This window comes from Notamacropus eugenii, chromosome 5 (genome assembly GCF_028372415.1).
Source record: "Notamacropus eugenii isolate mMacEug1 chromosome 5, mMacEug1.pri_v2, whole genome shotgun sequence".
Lineage (NCBI taxonomy): Eukaryota > Metazoa > Chordata > Mammalia > Diprotodontia > Macropodidae > Notamacropus > Notamacropus eugenii.
Genome location: NC_092876.1, coordinates 382,817,195 through 382,845,171, shown reverse-complemented (window position 1 = coordinate 382,845,171; position 27,977 = coordinate 382,817,195). Strand labels below are relative to the sequence as shown.

Below are 27,977 nucleotides of genomic sequence, written 5' to 3'. Positions count from 1 at the left end.
TCCATTTTCAACTTCAGGTAAGTGGCATTTCTTCAGTAATTTAGTTGAAAACAAAAATGAAATGAAAGGCTGGAGTGGAATATATTATGTTTCAGGTGATGTAAAAAAAAGTAGGAATAGCAATACTTACAGAATCCTAGAGAATCAAGTAAAAAACTACTTGAAATAATAAACAACTTTGACCAAATTGCAGGATAATTAATAAAATAATCAATTAATCAATTAATAATTAATTAATTAATAGGTTAATAAAATAAACCCACACAAAACATTTGCCTTTTTATATATTACTAACAGCCCAACAGCAAGAGAGAAAGAGAAATCCCGTTTAAAAAGTTCCTGTAGACATAGTAAAATAATTGGGAGTCTACCTGCCAAAACAAACCCGGGGACTATATGAACACAATTACAAACACTTTTTGCACACATAAAGTCAGATCTAAATATTCGGAAAAGCATCAGTTGCTCATGGGTAGCCAGATCACAAAAATGGGAAAAGGACCCATATGTACAAAAATAATTCATAATAACTCTTTTTGTGGTGGCCAAGAGTTGGAAATTGAGGAGATGTCCATCAACTGGGGAATCACCAAACAAGTTGTGGTACATGACTGTGATGGAATACTATTGTGCTGTAAGAAATGATGAGTAGGCAGACTTCAGAAAAACTTTGAAAGACTTATATAAACTGATGCTGAGTTTAGTGAGAACCAAGAGAACATTATACATTGAAAGAGCCACAGTGTTAGAGCACTTATCCCTTCACAGTAATGCCTATACCTAAAACATTTCCAAAGGAGTAATGATGCAAAATGCCATCCACATCCAGAGAAAGAACTATAGAACTGGAACATAGAATGAATCAGACTATTTTCTCTTTTGTCTTGTTTTGTGTTGTATTTTTTCCCTTTCATTTTCATTCTTCTCTACAACAGGAGTAATATGAAAATGTCTTTAATAAGAATGTCTAGGTAGGACCTATATAAGGTTGCATGCCTTCTTGGGGATGAAGGGGGAGAAAATTCAAAACTTATGGAAGTGATTACTGAAAATGGAAAACTAATTTTAAAAAAAAGGAAAAAATGAGAAGATTTACAGGGAACACGGCTGATGTTTTTTCAAGTATATAAAGGTATTTTTGGTAAAAAGAAGAATTGACTTATTCTGTACAGTAGAAAGGGGTATGCAGAAATAGATAACAGTTAATGGGCATGTTTTCCCCTCACTGGTCCTTGTCTGTTGACACCAATCATCTCACATGTTCCTATGAAATAGTGATCTAATATAAAACCTCATTTCCTCAAAAACTATCTGAGAGTATTTTGAAATCTGTGTTCACTTGGAGGACAGATGGTGCATTTACCCCAGTCGAGACATAGGGACCCTTTTCATTCCTATCTGATGGCTTTCCCTGAAAGGAACTAAATGAGAATGAGAAAATTAGAAAAATGAGAAAATCTTAAATTTGGAAATAAAACCCTCCTGGAAAAGAGATGATGAGAAAATGGTCACCACCTTGAAGCTGGATAATTCAGAGAAGTGTCACCTCATGTAATGATTTCTTCATTGAGCAACATTCCCAACCTCCAATGTGCTTACATCACAAAGCCAATGTTTTCCTTGGTCTCTATGGTTACAGAAGTTGGCCCAATTCTAGATGGAGAGCCTTGGGACAGGACCTGTAGTAGATGATTTTGAAAGGATTTGTTGTCCTAGCTTGGGATAGAGATATTTTTTCACATCTGTTCTTGTGGGAATCTTTCTGGAATTTTAGGTAGGTGCTGATTTCACTCATTTTCCATTAACAGCACAGACTTGTTCAGCTCGGTATTCCTAGAACTGAAAGGATCAAGCACTCTACTCCTAAACCCAACCTTAATCCTAACTCCCATTCATGGCTGAGGGCACCACACCCTCCCAGTCACCCAAGCTAACAACTCACATGTTCTCCTCCACATCTCCTTCTTTCTAACCCCTTCCATATCCTTCACGGGCCACCAACGGCTGACAGCTTTTATCCCCCACAAATCCAGGCTACTGTTCCTCTCATTTGTTCTCCCCTACCATAGTAACAGCCCATGTACAGGCCTTCGTTGCCTCCACGTTGGACTATTACAATAGCCTGGTGAGTGGTGGACCTGTCCCCAAAATCTCCCTACTGTTCAATAACCTGCAATCAGACTCACCTTCCTTGAGTGCAAAACACATCCAGTTTAGCCCTCTGCTGTAAGCCAAGCCAACTGGCTTCCTTCAAACAACAGGGACCAAGTTTCCATACATTGTTTTGGTATGCAAAGCCCTCCATCATCTGAATCCCCCTGAACACCACACTGTGAGGCACAATTTTTTTCAGGCCAGTGAGTCATTTTCCATTGAGATCTTGTACATTCAGAGTTAAAATGGTCCTCAGAGAATCCCTAGTGCATCTTTCTCTCCCTTTATCCAATAGAATCCTGAGGCTCAGGAAAGTTCAGAAAATCTCCTTGGGATACACAATATGCATCACTGTTTCCCAGGTTCCCCAAATGTGGCTTCATTTTACTCAGAACACCACCCTTGATAAAGGGTTGTTTTATTTCTTCATTTGGTGGGAAATGCTGGATAATCCAGGCTTCATGACTTGTTTCCAAGTTTGACAACATCAAAGAGAATGATCAAGTTTTGTGGTGTGGTGGCTTGGTTTTGTTTTGTGCTACATTTTCCATGAAGTGTATTCCTAAAATTTGGATTTGCTCACACACCTCTGCTGTCTCACACAGAAAAGGAAAAGTTTGCCATTCTGGTGGAGATAGTCCTGGGACATTTCCTAAACAACTACTATGATCCAGACCAGGTTGGCCTTGAGGCTAACTGTGGCCTTCCAGGTCCTCAAGTCTGACCATGGAACTAAATCCAAACATTACAAAACAAATCCCCTCAATCAAAGGACTTATATGGTAAAACCTGGACTTAGTCAAAAGGCTGCACACGTGTCCCTAGGAGGACAAATGTGGCTTCCAGGCCACAGCTTCCTCATCCCTGATCCAGACATTATGCTACACGTTCCGCATAAAAATAGGACAAATGACAGTGCCAAAAATAGGACAGAGCTTAAAAACTGAATTAACTGTTCTTTAAATGTTTCATAGAATTCACTTGTAAATCCATCGGGCCCTAAAGATTTTTGCCTAAGGAATAATCATTCATGGTTTGTTCAATTTCTTTTTTCTGAGATGGGGTTATTTAGGTATCTATCTTCCTCTTCTGTTAATCTGGGCAATTTATATTTTTAAAATATTCATTCATTTCACTTAGATTGTCAAATTTTGGGGCATGCTCTTGGGCAAAGTAATTTCTAATTATTGTTTTAATTTCCTCATTAGAGGTGAGTTTACATTTTTCATTTTTAATATTGGTAATTTGGTTTGCTTCTTTCTTTTCTTTAATCAAATTGATCAGTTTTATCAATTTTATTGTTTTTTTCATAAAACCAACTCTTAGTTTTATTTATTAGTTCAATAGTTTTCTTAATTTCAATGTTATTAATCTCTCTTTTGGTTTCAGTGTTTCTAATTTGGTATTTACTTTGGGATTTTCAATTTGTTCTTTTTCAAGTTTGACCAATTCATCAATCTCCTCTTTCTCTATTTTATTCATGTAGGCATTCAGTGATATAAAACTTCCCCTAAGAATTGCTTTTGCAGCATCCCATGAGTATTAATAGGTTGTCTTGTTATTGTCATTCTCTTGAATTAAATTATTGCCTGTTTCTATGATTTGTTGTTTAACCCCCTCATTCTTTAGGATTAGATTACTTAGTTTCCAATTAATTTTCGGTCTATCTTTCCATGAACTTTTATTACATATAATTTTTATTGCATTATGATCTGAGAAAGATGCATTGGCTACCTCTGCCTTTCTGCACTGGATCGGGAGGATTTCATGCTCTATCACATGGTCAATTTTTGTACATGTGCTTTATTCCACTGAGAAAAAGGTATATTCCTTTCAGTTCCCATTCACTTTTCTCCAAAGAGCTATCATATCCACCTTGCCCAGAATTCTATTCACCTCCTTAACTTCTATCTTCTTTAATTTAAGATTAGATTTGTCACATTCATGGGGGAATAGGTTGACATCCCCCACTAGTATAATTTTAATTTTGTTATCTATTTCTTCCTGTATATCTCTTAACCTCTCCTCTAAGAATTTGGGTACTATGCCACTTGGTGGATATATATTTAGTAATGATACTGCTTCATTATCTGTGGTGCCTTTCAGCAGGATATAGTTTCCTTCTTTATCTCTTTTGATCAGATCTATTTCTGCTTTTGTTTTGTCTGAGATTAGAATTGCTACCCCTGCTTTTTTTTTTACATCAGCTGAAGTATAATATATTCTGCTCCGATTTTTTACCTTTACCCTGTGTGTATCCCCCTGTTTCAAATGTGTTTCTTGTAAACAACATGTTGTTGGATAATATTTTTTAATCCATTCTACTATCTGCCTCCCTTTTATGGGAGTGTTCATCCCATTCACATACACAGTTATGATTACTATCTGCGTCTTGCTCTCAATCCTATTTCCCCCCATTTATGCTTTTAGTTCTCCCTTCTCCCTTTACCTCCATAATAGCATTTTAATTTTTGACTGCCTCCCTCAGTCCTCTCTCCTTTCTGTCAGTCCCCTCCTTTTTCTGTTATTATTTCTTCCCTGCCTTTTAACCTCCCCTCCCTTTTCTTTACCCTTTCCCCTCCTACAGCCTATAGGGCAAGTTAGATTTCTATACTTAACTGAGTTTGTTGTTCCCTCCTTGCAGCAAATCAGATGAGAGTATCTCTCAAACAATGCTCATCTCCCTCCCCTCTTTCCCTCTACTGTAATATGTTTTTGTGCCCCTTCCTGTAACGTAATTTTTCTGCCTCCTCCTTTTCATATCTCCCATTACAATCCCTTCACATCCTGAAATCACATTGTATCATCACATCAGTTACTTTATACCCACTCCATCTATTTATGTATATCTCTTTTATTTTTTTTTATTTATTTAATTTTTAACATTCATTTTCACACAATTTTGGGTTACAAATTTTCTCCCTTTTTATCCCCTCCCCCCCCAAACCCAAGCATTCTAATTGCCCCTGTGACCAATCTACTCTTTCTTCTATCATCCCTCTCTGCCCTTGTCTCTGTCTTCTCTTTTGTCCTGTAGGGCCAGATAGCTTTCTTTACCCCTTTACCTGTATTTCTTATTTCCTAGTGGTAAGAACATTACAGTTGATCCTAACACTTTGAGTTCCAACTTCTTTAGCTCCCTCCCTCTCCACCCCTTCCCTTTGGAAGGCAAGCAATTCAATATAGGCCAAATCTGTGTAGTTTTGCAAATGACTTCCACAATAGTTGTGTTGTATAGGACTAACTATATTTCCCTCCATCCTATCCTGTCCCCCATTACTTCTATTCTCTTTTGATCCTATCCCTCCCCATGAGTGTCGACCTCGAATTGCATTCTCCTCCCCATGCCCTCCCTTCTATCATCCCCCCCACCCTGCTTGTCCCCTTGTCCCCCACTTTCCTGTATTGTGAGAGAGGTTTTCCTACCAAAATGAGTGTGCATTTTATTCTTTTCTTTAGTGGAATGTGATGAGAGTAAACTTCATGTTTTTCTCTCACCTCCCCTCTTTATCCCTCCACTAATGAGTCTTTTGCTTGCCTCTTTTATGAGAGATAATTTGCCCCATTCCATTTCTCCCTTTCTCCTCCCAATATATTTCTCTCTCACTGCTTGATTTCATTTTTTTTTTAAGATATGATCCCATCCTCTTCAGTTCACTCTGTGCACTCTGTCTCTATGTATGTGTGCGTGTGTGCATGTGTATGTGTGTACTCCCACCCAGTTCCCAGATACTGAAATGTTTCAAGAGTTACAAATATTGTCTTTCCACGTAGGAATGTAAACAGTTCAACTTTAGTAAGTCCCTTATGACTTCTCTTTGCTGTTCACCTTTTCCTGGTTCTCTTCATTCTTGTGTTTGAAAGTCAAATTTTCTTTTCAGCTCTGGTCTTTTCATCAAGAAAATTTGAAAATCCTCTATTTCATTGAAAGACCATTTTTTCCCCTCAAGTATTATACTCAGTTTTGCTGGGTAGGTGATTCTTGGTTTTAGTCCTAGTTCCTTTGACTTCTGGAATATCCTATTCCATGCCCTTCGATCCCTTAATGTAGAGGGTGCTAGATCTTGTGTTATCCTGATTGTATTTCCACAATACTTGAATTGTTTCTTTCTAGCTGCTTGCAATATTTTCTCCTTGATCTGGGAACTCTGGAATTTGGCCACAATGTTCCTAGGAGTTTCTCTTTTTGGATCTCTTTCATGCGGTGTTCTGTGGATTCCTTGAATATTTATTTTGCCCTCTGGTTCTAGAATCTCAGGGCAGTTTTCCTTGATAATTTCATGGAAGATGATGTCTAGGCTCTTCTTTTGATCATGGCTTTCAGGTAGTCCCAAAATTTTTAAATTGTCTCTCCTGAATCTATATTCCAGGTCAGTTGTTTTTCCAGTGAGATATTTCACATTATCTTCCATTTTTCCATTCTTCTCTCTTTGTTCTGTGATATCATACTTTCTCGCAAAGTCCTTAGCCTCCATCTGTGCCATTCTAGTTTTGAAAGAACTATTTTCTTCAGTGAGCTTTTGACTCTCCTTTTCCATTTGGCTAATTCTGCTTTTGAAAGCATTCTTCTCCTCATTGGCTTTTTGAACCTCTTTTGCCAATTGAGTTAGGCTAGTTTTCAAGGTGTTAATTTCTTCAACATTTTTTTGGTTCTCCTTTAGCAGGGAGCTGATCTGCTTTTCATGCTTTTCTTTCATCTCTCTCATTTCTCTTCCCAGTTTTTCCTCCACCTCTCTAACTTGATTTTCAAAATTCCTTTTGAGCTCTTCCATGGCCTGAGCCCATTGGGTGGGCTGGGACACAGAATCCTTGATTTCCGTGTCTTTGCCTGATGGTAAGCATTGTTCTTACTCATCAGAAAGGAGGGGAGGAAATGTCTGTTCTCCAAGAAAGTAGCCTTCAATAGTCTTATTTCTTTTCCCTTTTCTGGGCATTTTTCCAGCCAGTGACTTGACCTCTGAATATTCTCCTCACACCCACCTCGCCTCCTGGTCCTCCCAGCCAGTGTTTGGGGTCTGAGATTCAAATGCTGCTTCCAGCCTTAGGGCTTTTGGCGGGGGCAGGGCTGCTATTCAGTGTGAGAATTAAGTTCAGGTGGTCAGGTCAGGCAGGGCCACCTCTCAGGCTCAGTTCCCTCAGGGGGTTTATGCACAGACCTTCCACAATGGATCCAGGCTCCTGCCCGCTTGGGGAGCCCCTGTCTGCAGCCACCTCTCAGCTTCTACCTCCCGGGGGGGCCCGAGCCATGGGGGCACCCCACTCCCCTCTCGACCCGCCAAAGAGACTCTCTCACCAACCCCCGTCACCTGTGGGCGGAGGGACTTGTGCGGCCGCTGGAGATCCCGTCCCTGAAGCCTGCTCGGGTCTGTTTCTCTTGGTGCCGTGGCCGCAGCAGGTCTGGGCTGGGCTGGGCTCCGCGTCTGCAGCGCGACGGACCTTTTGCGAGAGGTTTGCAGGTCCCTCTGTGGGTGGAGGGACCCACGTGGCCGCTGGAGATCCCGTCCCCGAAGCCCGCTCGGATATTTTCCTCTCGGAGCCGCGGCTGCTGCAGGGCTGCCCTCAGCTCCCAGTCCCGGCGCCCAGTCTGCAGCGTGAAGGACCCCCCGCGAGAGGTTTGCAGGTCCCTCTGGAACAGAAATCTCCCTCGCTCCAATATTCCGTGGCCTCTGGGTGCAGAATTTGCCGTGAGTTACTCCCCTGTAGCCGTTTTGTGGGTTGTGGGTTCGGAGCTATGTGTATGTGCGTCTTTCTACTCCACCATCTTGGCTCCGCCCCTGTATATCTCTTTTAAATATCATAATAAATAGACAATTCTCAAGATTAACAACTATCATTTTCCCTTATAAGGGTGTAAATAGTTTGCCCATATTGAATAACAAGTTTTTCCCTCTGTTTACCTTTTCATGACTCTCTTGAGATTTCTATTTGAGACCAAATTTTCTGTTGAGCTCTGGTCTTTTCATCAGGAAGGTCTAGATATCCCTTATCTCTTTGAATGTCTATCTCCTTGCCTAAAATATTATGCTTGATTTTTCTGGGTAATTAATCCTTGGTTGTAGTCCCAGTTCTTTTGCCTTATGGAATATCATATTCTAATCCCTCCAGTCTTTTAATATAGAAGCTTCAAGGTTCCGTGTGATCCTGACAATGGTTCTTCAATATTTGAATTGTTTCTTTCTGACTGGTTACAATATTTTCTTATTAACTTGATAGTTCTGGAATTTGGCAATAATATTCCTTGTTTTTTTTCAATTTGGGATCTCTTTCAGGAAGTGATCAGCAGATTCTTTTGATGACTATTTTGCCCTCTGGATCTAGGACCTCAGGGCAGTTTTCCTTGGTGATATTTTGGAAGATATTGTCCAGGCTCTTTTTTTTTGATAACGGCTTTCCTCTAGACCAATAATTCTTAGATTTTCTTTCCTGGATCTATTTTCTAGGTCAATTGTTTTTCCTATGAGATATTTTACATTTTTTTCTATTTTTTCATTCTTTAGATTCTATTTGACTGATTCTTGATGTTTCATACAGTCATTAGCTTCTACTTGTTCAATTCTAACTTTTAACAAATTGTTTTCTTCAGTTAACTTTTGCATCTCCTTTTCTGTTTGTACTATTGTTCCAATTAGGTTTTGTATCTGCTTATCCATTTGCTCAATTATCCTTTTAAATTCTTCTGTGATTTCTTTTTTCATATTTTTAAAATCATTGGTCAATTTTTCTTCTACCTCTCTAATTTGGCTTTTAAAATCCTTCTTGACCTCTTCCAAGAATGTTCTTGGGGCTTGATATCAGTTCATATTTCCTTCTGAGATTTCAGATGTGAGTACAGTCTCAATGCTGACCTGTTCTGCATTTGTATTTTGGTCTTTGTACTTATGGTTTTGGGTTTGCATCATTATCATGATGATTGCCTTTTTTTCTGGCTTTTAAAGTGAATCTCTACTTGTGGGCCATGGGGGCTCTGTTCCAAGGCTGTTGTGCTGATAACTTGAGGATTTGTGTGTTGGGACTTTTGGTTCTTTCAGCTAGAATCTAGAATGCTACAGCTTAACATGGTGCTGACCTGGCTGGTGTGCCAAAGCAGAGGCCAGGTGAAGTTTTTCTGAGTTTCTTCAGTTTCTCTGAAGCTCGCTAGGTGAGGCCTCGGGGAGAGGTGGTCTTCCACAGGAGGCCTCCTCCCCTGAGCTTGAGCACAGCTAGGATCAGTGGTTGGTGAACCCTCGTCTGTGCTGGTGTCTTCCTGATTCTTTTGACTGTGCTAAGGCACACCTGAAGTCTTGGTGTTGTAGCTTATGGCCTCCACCCACCCTGTGCTCAGCATTTCCTCCTGGTTTGCTCAGATGGGACTGTCTGGGATAGCTCTGGCCCTGCACTGGTCCCCTTCAGTCACAGCATGAGGGACTCTCCTTGATGATTTTCCTAGCCTTTTGAGCTGCTGAGAGACTGTTTTCTCCTTCATTTGATCCCACTATTCCAGGATTTTTCCTGGAAAAATATTTTCTGGGTTTATAAAGGTCAAGAATGTTCAGATTCTCTTTTTAGAGGTATCTAGAGGAATTTGTGGCAGAGCTTAGATGAATCCATGCTCTCATTCCACCATCTTGCCTCCATCTGTTTCTCATTTCTATAGCATTTTTCAGTTTCTATTTTATCCATGTCTGCTTGAATGTTCAATATCTCCTTTTTTCTGCTTATTTTGGGTTTGTTGTCCCTCTAAATAATTGTTTCTGTAGGGCTATTTTATATCCTGTAAATTTTTGGAAATTATCGATTTTTTTCAGTTAATTTTTATTGACTCTCTAGGGTTTCTTAAATAAGCCATCAAATTGGAGGCAGCTAAGTGAGGCAGTAGATAGAGTACCAGCCCTGGAATCAAAAGAATTTGAGTTCAAATCCAGCCTCAGAGACTTGACACTTACTGACTGTATGACCCTGGGCAAGTCATTTAACCTCAATTCACTTGTAAACAAAATAAATAAGCCATCATATTATCTGAAGCAGTTGACTTTTCCACCAAATTCTCCATTCCTCTGAGGTTTCAGGACTGTTTCTCCTAACTTTAGGTGCTTCTTTAGTTTCTTAGGCCTCACCTGAAGGCTTAAATAAGGATCAACATCTCCTTGTATCACCTCCTTCTCTGCCTGGGATCTAAGATTTTCCTTCCTATTGCTATTTCTGTTGCCTTCTGATTGATCCACAGTCCCTAAAACTCCCAACTTTGGTCCCTTCAACTGTAGTCTTTCTTGGCAGTATGGCTGATTTATTAGACAAGTTAACAATAAGATCATTGGGTAATATTTTTCTTCAAGACAGTGATCTTGTATCAAATTCATCTAAAAATCTCAAGGTCATGAATTCTAAGTGGCTGGCCTTCCTAGAGGCTTTGGACTGTTCACTGGCAAATGTGTTTTAATGTCCCACAAATTTCCAAGAACTGTCACAGACCACCAAGAGTAACTCCTGTATGACCTGTGCATTCTGGATCATCATCATGGCAAACAGGTAAAGCAAAATCCTTTTGGTTGGTCTCCTTCTCTGGGGTCTGTTCTTCTGTGGTCTTCTTTCTGGTCTCCTGTTTTTCTCTGGTCTGGGTTTCCAAGTACTCGCACAGGCTGATGTTTCATTCTGGGATCCATACTGGTTTATCAACTCCATCTGGGAAAATACTAACATATCCTTGCCCCAGGTTTTGCTTTTACAGACCATAACCCTGTCTTTGGATCCTTCCATATGACCACAATATCTGGCATGTCTTCTCTTAATTTTTCATAGCCCTCATGATCTGGTGTTAAAAAGTTTATTGTATACATTGCTTAATTTAGCCTTCTTTTTGGCCTATGAATCATTTCCCCCTTTTAAACAGATGGGACCCAAGATATTTTAGGGTAAGGGATGAAGGTCTCAGCTTCTGAAACTGCTTCCTGCTGAGATTGGATGTAGAGCTGACCCTGCCTCATAGGGTCCCAACATTGGAGAGGTTGGGTCTGTGGCTAGTGTGACACCAGGTCCAGAGGGTGATGGGTCATGGACAGAGGGTGATATATACTCAGAACAGTCATCTATAAGTGGAGAGTATTGAACCTAAAAGACACAAATCTGGCACAGAGATTAAACAAATGAGGACCAAAAAGGAGTAAGAAGAAAATAACTAGAAAAGAGGTGGGTGTGAGAATACTGTCAAGCTTCCTCACATCCTCGACATACTTAGTAACTATCCAGGGATAGGAGGGGCTTGGATGACTCCCACTTGTCCCCAACCTCTTTATCTACTTTCCATATTTTTTGTTCAAGCTTTTGTTCATCTTTCTAAATCTCTTGAACCCATTATTCAGACTGCTTCACTTTCCTTTATATTTCTACCATAGACAAGATAGTTCATAAGTTATTATTTTTCACTAGCATAGTTGCATTGTCTTAAAGAAAAGAGATTTTTAAGTTGAATCTCACAGCTGAATAGATGTTCATCATTGTTTCACAGACTTGTTTATCATTTTCTGATCATATTCACTCTGGAAGAAAAAACTTTAGAAGTTAAGTTGTTAATAAGTTGAAACACTAATTTTAATTCTTAGTTAGGCCATGGAATGACTACAAATTCAGATTAAAACAGCAAGATCTCCTCTGCTTTATAGATCATTACATATTAATTTAGCAATACATTATCTTGAAAATGAAAATTTTAGTAGGCTTTATCCTTATTTGAAAAACATTTCTTCTAAAAATATTTCTTGTTCTTTTTAAAACCGTTGAAATTTTATCCTGATGTTAGGAGAGTCACTAAACTTTTATAAAGAAAATTAGTTGAAACCTTTTAAAATGATAGCTCTCTTATCACTTTGAAACAAAAATAAACCTTTTAAAATTAAAATTCATTAAAGCTGAGGACATTAAAAATGTTCTTAAGTAATATGAACTCCCAAAGTATTAGAACAAACCAAATTCTTAGTTATTACAGAATTCCCAGATATCACAAAATGCTTTAGTAAAAGTGCATAATGGAATCTCACATTGGTAACAGTAGGAGACTGATTACAGAAAAATAATACTGCTTTTAAAGTCCTTTTAAACAATGGGGACATCTTAAGGTGAATCTTAAGTAGTTTACATAAATTTCTGAACATGTTCTAATTTCAGATAAAAATAATATTAGATTCCTCAGTAAGATTACACAAAAGGGCTCACATGTTTTGCTGGTCACTTGCTATTGATCATAGAAATTTGCTATAGAAGGCAAAAGTAGGGACATGTGACATATGAATATGACAGGATAAAACATCCTTGACTCTGTTTGAATTCAGATAAGAGTGAAATTTTCCAATCATGCAGTATCTGTTTGATAGTCAGGCTCAGGAATAGTCAGGTGAGAAACATTCCTGTTTAAAGGAACATAATGGAGAAAGTGACCAGGAGGATCCCATCCTAGATTGAGTCTAGAATTATCCCCTTGGTGTTTCCTTTTCAGATACAAACTTTACCTGCTAACAGTACAGGATGCAGAATCACATTCCCTCTGAGTAACTTGTGACATTTCTCTCAGATACTGATTTAATGCAAACAACTATACCTAAATTCAGACTCAAAACAAAAATAGTTATGGTCCCAAATGCCTTTCACCTTAAATAGCAAATTTCACTAATCACAGCTTAGAGCCAGATACAGTTATTTCTATTCCCATGGCGTTGCAATAAACAATAAAGATTTACCAGGACTTACATACATAAGGTATTCTATTTAAGATCATTCCTTCTCAAATTTAAAACTTGTCCTGATGTAAAAGCCAATTGTAAAAATTCTATTACAACTTTTGAGCAAGTCACATTCATTGTTTATGAATTATATAAGCCAAACAAGTTTCTTTCTTAGCGCTGATGACCTTGTCCACATGAATGGTTTCCAGGGGCCTTAGCAGTTGTACAAAATAAAGGGAATTGGCATGGCCTCCATGCCTGCCAACCTCCAAACATGCAGGAGGACTGTTCTGAATGGGTAGAACCAGCTTAAATAAAGTTTTCACTCAATTCCTTTCTTTCCACCCACAGTAATGAATTAACAATTTTAGCTTTAGCATTAAAACAGTAACTTCAAAAACTTTGTTAACAACCTTACAACTTTTATAAATGATAACCAAATTGTTTTAGCTGTAACTTCTTTAACAGGCAAAGGTGAAAATACCTGGTTTTCTAAATGGCAATTACAAAACATTATAAGATAAGGTTAGCAGGACTGGTAAAATTTTAAATAACATAACTGGTTTTACACAATTTCCCCAACATCTTTTAGTTTCAACAAAATTCAGATTAAAAATTACTTTCTCTGTGGAAAAAAAAAATCCAGTGGCATCTAGTCCCTTCCTCTCTACTGGAGAGTTTAAAGCTTTATCTCTGAGGTGTCTCTTTTTATTTTCAGAAATATGCATTTTCCCAATTTGCTTTATTGCCAAATAATATGACAAATTCTGACCTGTCTTAGACATCCAATTAGGAGTGACATGTATTACTTAAAATATGACCAGAATAGCTACCTTTTGGTTGTTTCTCATTAAACAAAAACTGTTCTCTTTTAGGTGAGGCATGAGATAATTAAAATGCTAGTCAGTCTGCCTCTCTGATACGAGAGGAAAAGTTACTCCAATTTCTTCTTGTCTATCTCCCCACCTTCACAACTTGGCCAGGGTTAGAAGGAAGAGAGGAGAGAGAGAGAGAGAGAGAGAGAGAGAGAGAGAGAGAGAGAGAGAGAGAGAGAGAGAGAGAGAGAGAGAGAGAGAATTTTTCCAACAATGCTTTTTTTAAAACTGCACGTAGGTTATTTCTTTGTATTTCTAACCTGAAACTACCTTTAGCAATCATATAAACTAAATAATATAAGATTCGTTTTCCTCTTTATCCCATTATCCTCCCTGATGCTGCAGCCATCAGAGAGAGAGAGAGAGAGAGAGAGAGAGAGAGAGAGAGAGAGAGAGAGAGAGAGAGAGGGAGAGAGAGAAAGAGAGAGAGAGAGAGAGAGAGAGAGAGAGAGAGAGAGAGGAAGGGGGGGGGGAGGGAAAGAGATAAGTCCAGCTGCAATAACTTACTGACACACGCACACAGACCATATAGAGACAGAACACACATACAGACAATAAAAAAGAATCCAAAAACTGAGAAAAGATTGTCAGAAATCCTCTGCACAAGTTAGATCTTTGGCTTGATTTATTTTACTTTGTTTTAAACATCTTGCATTAAATTCAGATTTCCATACTAAGTAATCCCCTCCTTCAAGAGTAGTTTTAGCTAAATTGCACCAATGTGAGAAATGTTGTCTAGAAGAGACTGAAGGTGAAGACTATCTGATCCATAAGTGATTAATTTCTTTAAGAATTTGAAATCCAGAGGTGTGTGTTCTCTTATAGCCACTCCTGGGTTATTGGGATGTGGGGTTTCTATTACTGGCAATGTTAGCCTCATTTCCAAAGATGTTTCTTCTCTTCTTTCTGTGACTTCCTGAAGGGCTTTTTGTACAATCCCTTCAGCCTCCCAGATTTCTTCACAAACCTGTGATCTTGACCTGTATAATGGAGGAACAGTGGGAGGAGGAGACTCTTATTTTAAATTTTTGTGTGACACACTCCATCAGGTCTTCCTCCTCTTTTGTACTAGAGGCTGCATCTATCTACCTTTATAGCTTTTGTGGCTAATGGTACTTGTTCGGGTTTCTGTAGACATATTTTAAGCACATTCCAAATAGAAAATAATGTAACAGGAAAAGCACTTGGTCCAATCTCCCTATAATACTCATTCATTTGATTGCCTCCTGTATCTGACTTTTCAATATTTATAGTCCCTTCCTCAGGCAACCAAGGGCAACATCCCTCTACACACTGGAGAAATTCCTTTAATTGTGAAGTTGTAATTAATAGCTTGCATTCCCTAATGAGCTTCTTTAATACTTTTAGGTAATATTCCCTGTCTTAACTGCCTAATTGTGCCTGTTTCATTTTTACTTTCATTTCATCAAACTTTGTTTTGATAAAACCACCCTTTGTAAAACTATTTTTTGAGTCTAACTCTAAAGAAACTCTCCCCAATGAGGTGGTTTGTAAAACTATTTTCTGATTCTACTTTCGTTTTGTGTGCCTTATCCTGGTGAGCCTGGTGACTGACTCAAAGAAACCCTCGCTGATAAGGAGGTGCAGATCCCTCCCTGATGAGGAGGCACATTTTTTGCCCTTACCTTTGCATTGTCCAGAGCTCCATTTTTCAAGGGCGATCCCTCAGGTATCTGCCGCTGATGGCGATCAGGCACTGGTCACAGTAGTGTAGTTCATGTTCTGGGTGCCACTTGCCATGGACCAGCCAGGGGGGCTGCCAATTGTGAATCCTGAGAGATTGTGAAAGAAAAGTAGACACGGACCAGGAGAAGAGTGTAAAAAATAGCTCTCATTTATTAACTGGATAGCCAAGATTTATATAGGTTTTTACAGGCAAGCAAGTGGAATTATTTACGTGAGAACATTCAAGCAACCAAGGTCATTCCCATGAGAATATTTTTAGTTTATTTTTTATACTCCCTAATCTAGTTCCTCTTGGTGAGACCACCTTGAAGAGGCACAGCCAAGACCAGGACTTTATCATTCTTGCATATATGAGAGTGGGGATGGTGAGTCAGTTTTCCTGACAAAGTTAGCTGCTCATGTTAGTACAAGTCTCAAGTAAAACCTGGACAGTACCTCACATTCTGGACTACATCAGTACTGGCCCTCTATACTTTTTCATTCTTTGCATGTATCCTCAGTGCCTTGCACAATGTTGCTTAATAAATGCCAAGGCTGTCCAATTTGCTTCATAGCAGGCCACATGATTAGTAAATGTCAGAAGCATGATTTGGACCTGGGTCTTGGATTCAAATTTGAACTCCAAGGTGAGTGCTTTATCCACTGAAAAACTGCTCTCATATAAGGCTATACAGGGTGTCCTGAAAGTCTTAATATAGTCTTAAAATTAAGTCTCCAAACTGTACTTAAAAGGGTCAAAAAGAATTATACATTATTGAAATACAACAAAAATATTTAATATCTTTATTTTTTACATGTGGCTATACAATTTATGGGAATACAATTAAATATTTCTTATAAATACATATTTATACATGTGTGCATAAACACAACTTGATAGCTGAGAGAGGAATCTGTTGGACTTTTTATTAGTTATTTTTCAGTGTTCTAGCATTTCTTTTTATTCACTCCCACTTCCCCTACACTGGGGGTAAAAGCCTCTTGCAATAAACCTGATTTATCTAGCAAAATGAATTCCCATATTGGAGATGGGCAACACTATTTTCTTAAAACGTCCAGGGAGGCTCTTCAGCGTGGTTGAACATATCTCAGGTTATGTGTCTTTCATTGGACAATGCATAGAGAAATGATTTGAAAGATAGAAAGTATTACATTTGTCCAGTTAATAGGTACACATCAGCTCCCCAGACAGGTGATGGATTCAAGGGGCAAAAGACAAAATGTATGGAAATGAGCAGAAATTTGTTTTGACTATGTATGTGTGTTGCTAGAGCTTTTGTTTTTCTTTTTTCAATGTCAATCAAATGCAAAGCAAAGGAAGGGAATTAAACTGAGTATCTTCAAAGATACCTCTCTAAATCTAGGAATTCTTTCCACCTTTTAGTGCAATATCATCTTTCTATCAAATCTAAAATTTTATGGTTTTGTAAAATTTAATGGCAGCTTTGAACATGAAAAAGATGTTCTAATGGGAGAGGAGGAGGGGATAAGGCAATGATAACAGCACTCTTGTTGCTTGCCTTTTGTATTTCTTCCATTGTTATCGCCTGCCTTCTCTTGCTGTTTCTATTCCATCATTTTTTTCTCTAAAATTGAGGGAGCATGGGATAGTGAATAGTGTTCTAGGCTCAGTTAGGAAGACCTGAGTTCAAGTCTCTCCTCTGACACTAATTGTATGACCTTTAATAAGTCGCTTTTACATGCCTCAGACTAGTCATCTTTTGGGTTTCTTGGACAAAGTCCCTCAAGCAGAGGAAATCACAGATCTTTTGTACAGTTTTTAAAATCAATATTAAGAGGTTGTTAGAGATTTCCTGGTACTGTCCTTTGAAGAAAATACAAATCTTTTTCTATAATCATCTGTGTTTGCTTTTCCATATCATTAGACATGCCTTAGAATTATTGAAGTTTGTTAGTACGTACATATCAGTCCCTGAAGTTGTAACAGCATTATCCTGAAGCTCCCCCTCTTCCTCACCCTACGTTGTGAGATCAATGTCAAAACTTCCTTCTCCAATGATGACTGGGCTAGTTTTATCTTGAATAGTTATAAACCCATCCCTGAACCTAGGTCTTCATTGGCTCAGAGGACTAAGGTTCAACCTAGGGATGGTAGCTTCTGGCCGCGTTGACTTGGCTTCCAGGACATCTAAGGACATAAAAAGAGAACACTCCCATTATGCTGGGACCTTTCCTATTTGGAGTTATTTTCAGTCATTTTTCAGTTGTGTTCTGCTCTATGGAGTTCTGGAATTTTCTGGGCAAAGATATTAGAGTGGTTTGTCATTTCCTTCTCCAGCTCATTTTTACAGATGAGGACACTGAGGCAAACAAGGTGAAGTAACTTGCCAAGGGTCACACAGCTAGTGTCTGAAGGCATATTTGAACTCAGGATGAAGAGTCTTCCTGACTCTAACCCCAGTGCACTATCCACTGCCCCACACTTGCCCCTCCCTGCTATGCTGATCAAAGGATTTTCCACATGGAGATAATTGGTGCCATCTAGCCAAGCTCAAATCTGGTGTATAGGTGTTGAATATTTTATCTCTCTTATACCTAAGTAAGCCCTCTTTGATAAACCATTGAATGATCTACTAGTGACTCATTTCATTTCAATATCAAAACTGAACTAAGAGGGTATTAGTATGATTCAGGCCTATTCCTGACTCATACCCCATCCATTGACAAGTTTCATTTCTCCCTCCACAATGTCTCTTGTATCTGACCTTTTTCTCTTTATTTACACAGCTACTCTTCTATTTTATAACCTCTCTTTTAGACAAAGTAATCCTAATTGGTCTCTACGCCCAAAGTCTTCCCATTCCAGACTGTCTTTCACACAGCTACCAAAATTACTTTATTCACAGTCATTTCTACTTTCAATCACTACATTGGCTCCCTATTGCCTTTAGGGTAAAATACAAGCTATGTCGAACCTTCAAAGTCATTCATAACCTGGTCCTAATCTATTTTTCTACCTCATGGAAGATGTCTCTTTTTTCTCATAATTCTGTGATCCAGTCAAGCTGACCTTCACTGACCTCACACATGACAGTTCATCTCCCATCTTTCTTGGAACTGGCTTTCCCCCCAGGCCAAAAATGTATTACCTTCTTTCCTCCATGGGTCTGTGTTGAACTACACAGTAATTTGAGCTTATTTCCAATGCTCACATGCTATAATTCTGGAATTCACTTCAGGGAATCCCTCTCTTCCTTTAGACTCAGACCCTGCTTTCTACATGAGATCTTTTCTGATTTCTCCCAACTGCTAGTGCCCACTATCCTTATCTTGTATTGATCTACTTTGTACTGATTTGTTATTCTCTTGACATTTACTCTGGAAGTATATGCGTGTGTGTGTGTGTGTGTGTGTACTTTTTTCTTTCCACATTAGAATGTAAGTTAATTGAGAGTAGGGTTGTTCTGTTCTTTGCATGTGTATGGCCACCCTCTGGTACAGTACCTGGCACATAGAAGGGGCTCTATAAATCCTTGTTGATTGAAGCATTGTATGCTATCTTTTGCAGCTTTGGCTTTTTCTGTCTCTTCAAATAAGTTATTGTGTCCCCTCTAAATCTTCTCTTTTCCATGTTTAGTTCTTTCAACTAATGTTGTATGGTATAAACTCAGTTCCCTTCCCCATTCTAGATGTTATGTTCTGTACATCATCCAAGTTATCAGCATCTTTCCTCAAATATGGTAGCATGCCCTGAATGCAATACTCTAGATACAGTCAGATGACAGCAGAATACAATAGAGTTATCAGCTTCTTATTCCTAGTAATGACTCCCTGAATGCAGTTTATGGTTTCTTGGGTTGTCACATTGCACTATTGACTCATATTGAGCTTGGAATCCATTTGATGTTAGATCATAGACTTTAGTGATAGCTAGCACTTTTCTGGCACTTGAAGGTTTTTAAAGTTCCCTTACAATTGTTGACTCATTTTTTGCCCTCACAACAACATTGGGAAGTAGATTTCTGTATCACTTGAAGGCCTGCAAAATATTTGAAAAATAAAATTTCATTTTTATCCTCACAAGAACCTTGGAAATTAGGTACTATTATTATCCCCTTTCTGTATGATTCCCAATTTACAGAAGAGAATATTGAGGTATAGGGAGGTTAGGTGATTTACTTGCTCAGAGTTGCACAGCTATTAAGTGTCTGAGGCTAGATTTGAACTCAGAAAGATGAATTTTCCTGATTCCAGGCCCAGTCTTCTATCGACTGCACCACCAAAAGAGGAAGAAGCAGCCTCAGGAATGCTAGATGGAGATAAAATCTCACTAGAGATTTTCATGCCAAGTACACAAACTAGTTGTGGAGTATGGAGTAGATAGGATTCTTGTGGAGTAATGGCTGAGCTAGTTAACATTTGTGATCCTTTCCAACTTCAAGATTATATAATTCTTTGATTCGGTCAATTTCAGTGATGAACTTTTATATTATGGAGCACAGAGCTGCTTTTAGAGTTTGAGGGAGTTATAATCTTCATTATAGTATGATGTTACCATGGGCCTTACAGCATGGCTCAAGTTTTGTTTGGAAGGGCAGAAAACGTAAGGAAGAGAAAGCAGTGAGTGAGTAGCCTTGATAAAAATGAGGAAAGAAATGTATGTTTTAATAAATATATGTCCAAAAGACATATATTTTCACTAAGATCATAGCTTCAGAACTGGAAAGGACCTCAAACAGCATCTAGCCCAAACCCTCTCATTTTTATAGATGTTAAGAGAAGTATCCATTTAGAAATGAAAGGTACCTCAGATGTCATTGTCTAAATCTCTCAGTTGACAGAGAAATTCTCAGAGATTGAGAGTTGGAAGCAATTTTAAAGGCTTCAAGTTCAATCTCCCAATTTGGTCAATGAGAAAAGGCACCAAGAGGTTAAATGAGGTGTACAGAGTAACATAACTAATAAGGATTGGAGGATTTCTGACTCCAAGTTCACAATCTACCATACTATGGCTCTGAGGGGCCATGGAATTCCCTCAGTGAGAGGACTAGACCTTACATGTGGAAGTAGAAATGGAGAACATATATTTACCACCATCTTTGATAATTAAGGAACTCATTTTCATATAAAAATTTTAATACAATGAACATGGAATATGTGAATGGGGAGTAATGCATACGTTAATATATCAAGATATATATAGATTATACAGATATATAGATATATAGATTGTATACACTAACACTTATAGAAACTAAATATTTGCAGAGCTCAATCACTGACAGCACCAGACGGCAAAAAGTGAAAACTGCTGTGTCCAGAGATAGGTCCAGAATCTTTTATGGAAATTCCTTTGGAACCAGGTCTTTGACACTTTTTATGTTGATCTAGCCAGCTTCCTTAATGGATAGTTGGATATCCTTGCTTAGGAACAATTCTAGAAATCTTTGGACAAATTGTTTGGCAAAATAAGATGTTTCCACTTACAAAAGAAAAAACTGCACTTAAAATTCCAAATGGGAGAAAAAGTCCAATTTCTCTCTCAATTATTTTGGCTTTTTTAATTGGAAATTTTTTTGGAAATTTCAAGGTGCTAAGGCCTGTGAACTCCATGTAGGCATTCCAAATCACTGGGACTCCAATACTGATACTACTGAAGATGAAGCAACATGCAGCAAGTAGAAGATATGTATCACTGAAATATGGGTACTGTTCATTCATGATGATAAGAAAAGATGTCCCCACACTGAAAACCAGACCAGTCACTTGCAGGAAGATGGGCAATATGATAAGGTCCCGGAAGTAATGAAATTCTCCGGGGTAAAACCAATTTGAACTGATTTCCAAACAAGGCATCTTCTCCAAATGTTTTGGAGTAGTTGGAAGAAGGCAAAACTTCCAAAGTCCAATCCATATAGTGGAAATATTCTCGTTGTTTAAATGCCATATCTTCCAACATGGAGCTTCTACTATCTCGGTACATAGTAACAAACTTGCGAAAGCCAATATTATGCCAATCACCAGTAAAATAACTTTTTTGAGGTCAAATCTCATGATAGGTTGAAAGCTGATGAGTTATGAAGACTATTCAGAAATGCTGAAGAAAAGAAAACAAGAAGAGAGAAATTTAAAAAAAAGAACATCTCCCTAATGATACCTTGTCTGACATGGGGACAAAGCAATATTTGAATATTCAATATAGAGCAGTAAAGGTGTAAAAAAACTTTGGTTTAAGTGAACATTTGTTTTTATTGCCTCTAAATTTTCTTAAGATTTTTGCCTTTCAAGATTAAAAAGGGCCAGTCAATTAGGCTAGTGGTGTCAAACTCAAATAGAAACTGACTGGTGACTAAGAAAATTGCAAATGAACATTATCTATCTTGTACTGTATTTTGATTTATTTTTGTTCAACATTTCCGAGTTACATTTTCATCTGATTCCTCCTTTCTCTGGAGTTTGAAGTTTGCTTGGAGCAGAGGAATGTGATTGATACCTCTGGGCTACATGATGTCTAAAATCCTTTTCATGTCCAATATCTTATCATTCCAGATCTTGGTTAAGGAAAGGAGGTTCTGCTGACACCTGAACCAGGAAGCGTGTGTGTGTGTGTGTGTGTGTGTGTGTCTGTGTCTGTGTGTCTGTGTCTGTGTCTGTGTGTGTTCTAGCAGATTTGAGATTTCATTAGTTTAGGGAAGAAAGTCCTCCTTTCAATGTTCATTTGCAATTATTCTTCAGCTTAGAGTTTCAGGAGTTACCTGAGACCTTGAGTAATTTAATGACTTTCCCAGAGCCAAATAGTATGTGTCAGGTGACTCAAGAGGTGGATTCTGTCCACTCTTCAGACTTCCTCTCTTTAATCAAGTCCACTTCAGTGTTTTAAATGAAGCAACATCGTGAAAAGATTATAGGTAGTCTGAGACAGGGGTGGAAGTGGCATAGTTGGTTTTTTTTTTCAGAACTGAATAATGGAAACATCCTTAGAGAAATAGCTTATTATAGTACATCAATAGAAGGCTTCATGTACAAAAATATGTATAGCAGCTCTTTTTATGGCGGCAAATAATTGGAAATTGAGGGTATGAGCATCAGTTGGGGAATGGTTGAACAAGATGAGGTATATGAATGTAACAGAATACTATTGTTCCATAAGAAATGATGAGAAGGTGGATTTCAGAAAAACCTGAAAAGACTTATACGAACTGATTCTGAGTGAAGTGAGCTGAACCAGGAGAACACTGTACACAGTAACAGCAACATTATGTGATGAGCAACTTTGATAAACTTAGATTGTCTCAGCAATGAAATGATCTAAGATAATCCCAAAAGACTAAAGATGAAAGATGTTATCCACATCCAGAAAAAGAGTCTGAACGCAGATCAAAGCACGCTATTTTCTCTCTTTTTGTTTTTTTCTTGTGACTTTTCCCCTTGATTCTGATTTTTCTTTATGACATGCCTAGTGTAGAAATATTTTTAATATAATTGTTCATGTATAGCTTATATCAGATTACATGCCATATTGGTGAGGGGGAAGGAGAAGGGAGGGAGGAATTTAGAACTCAAAATCTTATAACAGTGAATATTGAAAACTAAAAATAAATAAATTTTTAAAAATACGTTAAAATACCAGGCCTCAGAATCTCCAAAATCTGAGTTCAAATACTGACTCTGAATCATACTAGCTTTGTGACATCAGTCAAGTCATTTATCCTGTCTTTGGTCCAGGACATTTTCTAAGATGGACAGAGATAAGTCAGTTGCTAAATGTTCAATGAAATTACTGTTTTGGATTCTCTAAAAATACTACAATCTTAGACATTTTTGAATTGGAAAGGGCCATAGAAATGATGTAGCTGGACTGGAAAGCACTTTTATTAAGGCCCCACAGGTTTTGTACTTTTGTTTTGATACCTTTAGATATTCCTATGTTCCTGGGGGAGTTTTAAAATATTCATCCCCCTCTTTTTCCTGTTCTACCATGCCCACACTCTCAGGTGTATACACACACACACACACACACACACACACACACGCTCCCTAGGTTCAGGTATCAGCAGACTCATTCTTTTCCTAAATAAGACAGATCAATATATTTAAAAAATAAAACAAAACCACCTTATTAAGGAATTAAGAACAAAGATAAGTAAAACAAAAGAATGACTAGAAGCCTAAAAAGCAGAACTCAGATCTATTTGGCACTTTATGCTTGCCTTCCTCACTCCACTTTTACAAGGTAGGCCATGTAATTATTATCCAGTTTTCCATGGGAACAAAATGAGGCTCAAAGAGGTTAGAACTAGTTCTTGGTTCTAGCTTTTCTGTTGCTGTTAGTGTTCTCCCCACTCCAATATAGAGCTAGAAACTGTCAAGATTAGAAAGACAGAGACCTTAACTTTCTCTTTCTGAGGATCCTACTCACAAATTCTTCTCTGGGAAGTTTATTCCTCCCATTTATTTCTTCCTTCCCTTCAGTTTCTGAAGGAGGAACACTGGGTCACCATTGGCTCAGCAAAAACCCACTGGACTGTCATTTGGGGAGGGAGGGAACCATAAGGTTAAGAAAGCTCATCTTCACTCCTCCCTGGGGGCACATGAACATTTGGTCCCCTATGACAGATAGGGAGACACCTTCATTTTTCTCTAGATGATTCTCTGAAAACAACAAGAGAAACAGACCAACCAGAGGGGGGGAAATGTCCATATCTTTACATCAAACAGTTTATCTTATAAATAAGGAAAACTCAGGCCTAGAAATACTGAGTGGCTTGTCCATTGGTCACCTAGGGAGCTAGTGAAAGAATTTGACATAGAACTCAAGTTCCCTTCCCCTGAATCCAGCATTCTTTCAGGTAGATGGATTAGGGGAAGAAGTTCTGTAGAGCACGGTATGGCTTCTTTTGATATGGTAGCGGAGCCACTTGATGGGATTTATCAGTGGTGCCAAAGACTTATCTATTTGCATCCAAAATTCTGCCTGCCATGAGAAGATCTAAAATTCCCACCAGCTAAGTCATTTTTCTGTATCTGATATTGCAGATAGAGGATTGTCTTTGCAGACAGAAAGACCTCCATTCAATTCTTGCCTTTAACACATACTAACTCTGTAGCCTTGGATAAATCACTAACTTTTCAGTGTCCAAGGCAACTCTTTAAGAGAGGGGTTCTGAACTTTTTGATGTGCCAAAGACCCCTTTGGAAATCTGGTGAAGTCTGTGGACCTCTTCTCCAAAAAAATAGTTTTAACTCATAATATAAAATATAAAAGATTATGGAGAACACAATACCATGATCAAAATTTTTTTTAAAAATTGACAGATCCTATGTTAGGAACCCTTGCACTAAAGATATATATTTAGTAAAGGAGTTGCTGATCTCTATTGGTACAAGCATATTTCCTGTCATGAGTTTCCTGAACCAACGTATCAACTGTCTTGTTCTGATACCTCCCCACCCAATTTTCTCTCTCCCCTCCAAAGCTATTCTGTTACCTGAGAAAGATAAGATTAGCAGGATCATTTTGAGTGAAATATAATTTGATGAACCCCTTAACATTTGTACAGTCATAGATTTAGAGATGAAAGGGGTCGTAGAGGTTATTAAATCCAACTCTCACATTTGACAACTGAGGAAAATAAAGCCTAGAGCGGTAAAGTGGTTGAAGGTCACAGTGGTTATAAGCAGTTGAGGGAGGACTGGAACCTAGGTCTTCTGGTGACCAATCCGGCACCCTTTACACTGCTCCCTGTTGCATTTCAATTAAGGGAACAGGACAGGGATATTCTATTGGCATTGGAGGCCCTGAGTGCAGATGAGCTATGGATGACCCTGGTCAGATAGAAAGTAGCACAATGCCAGAATGTTGTGGAGGATAAAGGAGTACCAAAGAAAATTGAAACTTGCTTCAAGATTTGACCTAGGGCTGGCCTAAAGAGCAAAGAGGAAAGAGAATCATTTCAGCAAGTGGGAATATGGCCGATAAGAACATGTCAAAAATATCCAGTTTGGTTAAATTGTGCTGTATGTACAATTCTATACTCTGGATGCTGTCCCCAAACAATAGTAAATGAAACATTTATATTATCATGGTTATCTACAAATAGATGAATAAAATCCATTGCAAATTAAACCATCTGTCATCTCTGAACTTGACTGTGTCTTCCTCCAAATCCTGGCTCTGTCCTGAAGTACAGATGTCATCTAGGGCAAGACACTCCACATCGTGGGTCTCACTTTCCTCATCTATAAAAGGAATATGACCTCTAAGTACATTCTAGCTCTGAAGGTGTGATACTGAAGCGAACCAACTAAGGATAAGGCAAATGAAATTCTAAAATACACTTGCCTTCAAAGCCCAGAATTATGCATTACCTTCAATCGCACTTTTATCAAGATTTTTTCAACGGATACCTTGTACAGTACGAAAGCATCTTTCTATTTCCTTTTGGTCTCCTTGAACCTTTGCTTCACCTTCTTTATTGTTGCTTATATGTTTTTCAAGGAAGTTAGTCTTGGCTAGAACATTTCAGCTCCCCCTCTTTGTCACAAGCACCTACCTATGTTTTACAGTGTTGATTAAGTCAAGTTAATTTTCCTCTTCCCACACCATTATCCAACGCTAAGAGTGTTGTGCCACAATGGCAAAAGAATATGTGACAACCTAGAAATGGTTGAATTTCAATTCATGTTGACTGTGATCCAATGCTCAAATGAACTTGATCTAAATATGGCAAAGTAGGCTAATGGAGAACATTACAAGATCATAGACTTAGACGTAGGCTAGCATAGTTTCATTAAGAGCCCTGGTTTTAAAGGGCTCTGATGAAACTGAGGCAAGCTGTGAGGGTACCAACTCTTGTAAAAACTACCAGTCTTAGGAGCAAGTCAGGGTGGAATGTGGTTAAATTCTGTCCAAGAGGCTTGGAGAAAAGCCTTCTTAGGATTTTCAGGCAGATATTTGTTGAGGGAATTAGGATAAAAGTAAGATTGGGTCTGGTGTAAAAAAAAAAAAAACTCCTCTCAAGAAAACAAGAAGCAGACAGGTAAACAAAGGAATGAGGTAGGAAGCTCTGCACCATCGATGTAGCTTTAGCTCAACTTTGATTTCTGTACGTTTCTATCTGTGTTTTGCTTTTGTCCTTAGTATACAGTCTGTAGATTGGGGGAAGGAGGGATAATTGAAAAAGCAGAGTGAGACTCTCCCAGGCTGTAATGGTTTGTTTTTTTTAAAGGTAATTTCAAAGAGTTTGGTTTTTATTGTGAGTTTATACTTTTGGAAGTGGAATCAAAGAAGGGATTTTTCTCTCAGTGAAAAGGCCCACTACATTAAGTGAGCCTACTTAAGTTAAGTACCTTGGGTACTAGGATTTTTTGGTTATTGCAAAGTGGAATAGCTGTACTTTGCTTGTGTCTCTGTGGTTTTTGTGAGCAATCCTATCTGGCTGGCATGAAAGTATGTTGACACAAGAAGTGTGTGGAAACCTGATTCCCAACTCCAAGCCTGTTGGGAAGATGATTAGGATATATTATATGGTGTTCAAAAGATGTTTACTATATCTACATATATGTATAAATGGATTTGAGGTATATATATGTGTATACACATATATGTATTTACACGTGGGTAACATACACATCCTTGTGTTTATAAAAACTGTTAGTTGCAAATCAATCCTGAATATCCTTCTCTGAGTAATTTTATACAGAATTTTCCCCCATTCAAATATTCCTATTCGAAACCAAGATACATTGATTTTGTTTGTGTGAAACCTTTTCAATTTCATGTAACCAAACTTATCTATTTCTTGGAGGGGGTAATTGTTTCTCTCTCTTATGTTCTTAAGATTACACTTGCTACGATAATTTATGCAATAACAATAAAAATGGGAAGACAGACAACTTTGAAAAACTAAAGAACTCTCACCAAAGCAACGTGGAAGACTAATGATGAGACACATTACCTACCTCCTGAGAGATGATAGACTCACGGTACAGACAAACATTTCTTTTTGGCCTTAGCAAATGTGAGAATATTTTTTCTTCTACTATGAATGTTACAACGTTTTGTTTTACTTTTTCAATGGGGAAGTATTGAAAGGTAAAGAAGATGGATTTTTTTAAGTGAAAAAATATAATGAACATATATTCCACTCATAACTGTGAAAGAGATATGATCTGATTCTCTTCTGATATTTATGGTGTTTTTAATAATCATGTCCCATATCCATTTTTAATTTATTATGAAATATTAAGCAAAATATTAGTCTATGCCTGATTTCTGCCAGATTGCTTTCCAGTTTTTCCAGAAGATTTTTTTTTAATTAAATAGGAAGTTATTTTCTAATTCTGTTTTGGGATTGAATTCCATTGTTTCTGATTCTCCCTTGTCTAGTTTCTTGAGGATGTTTTTGTTCTTAATGTGGGTATGTTGACAATTTCCTTAATGTTGAACCACATTTGCTGCTAACATGGTCATAATGAATAATTTCTTAAATGAATTGTTATGATCTGTTTGACAGATCTTTTGTTTTTCAAAATAAATATTCATTATTGATATTGGTCTAGAGGTCTCTTTCTTTACTTTATCCTTTCC

At 38.0% G+C, this 27,977-nt stretch overlaps 1 long non-coding RNA gene across 1 annotated transcript; it reads left to right on the top strand.

Moving 5' to 3' along the window:
• The first annotated feature begins 27 nt into the window (after positions 1–27).
• LOC140506825 (uncharacterized) lies at positions 28–27,938 on the top strand. Its single transcript, XR_011968103.1, has 2 exons — positions 28–1,774; positions 20,979–27,938. It is a non-coding gene; the product is annotated as an uncharacterized lncRNA (long non-coding RNA).
• Positions 27,939–27,977: the final 39 nt, after the last annotated feature.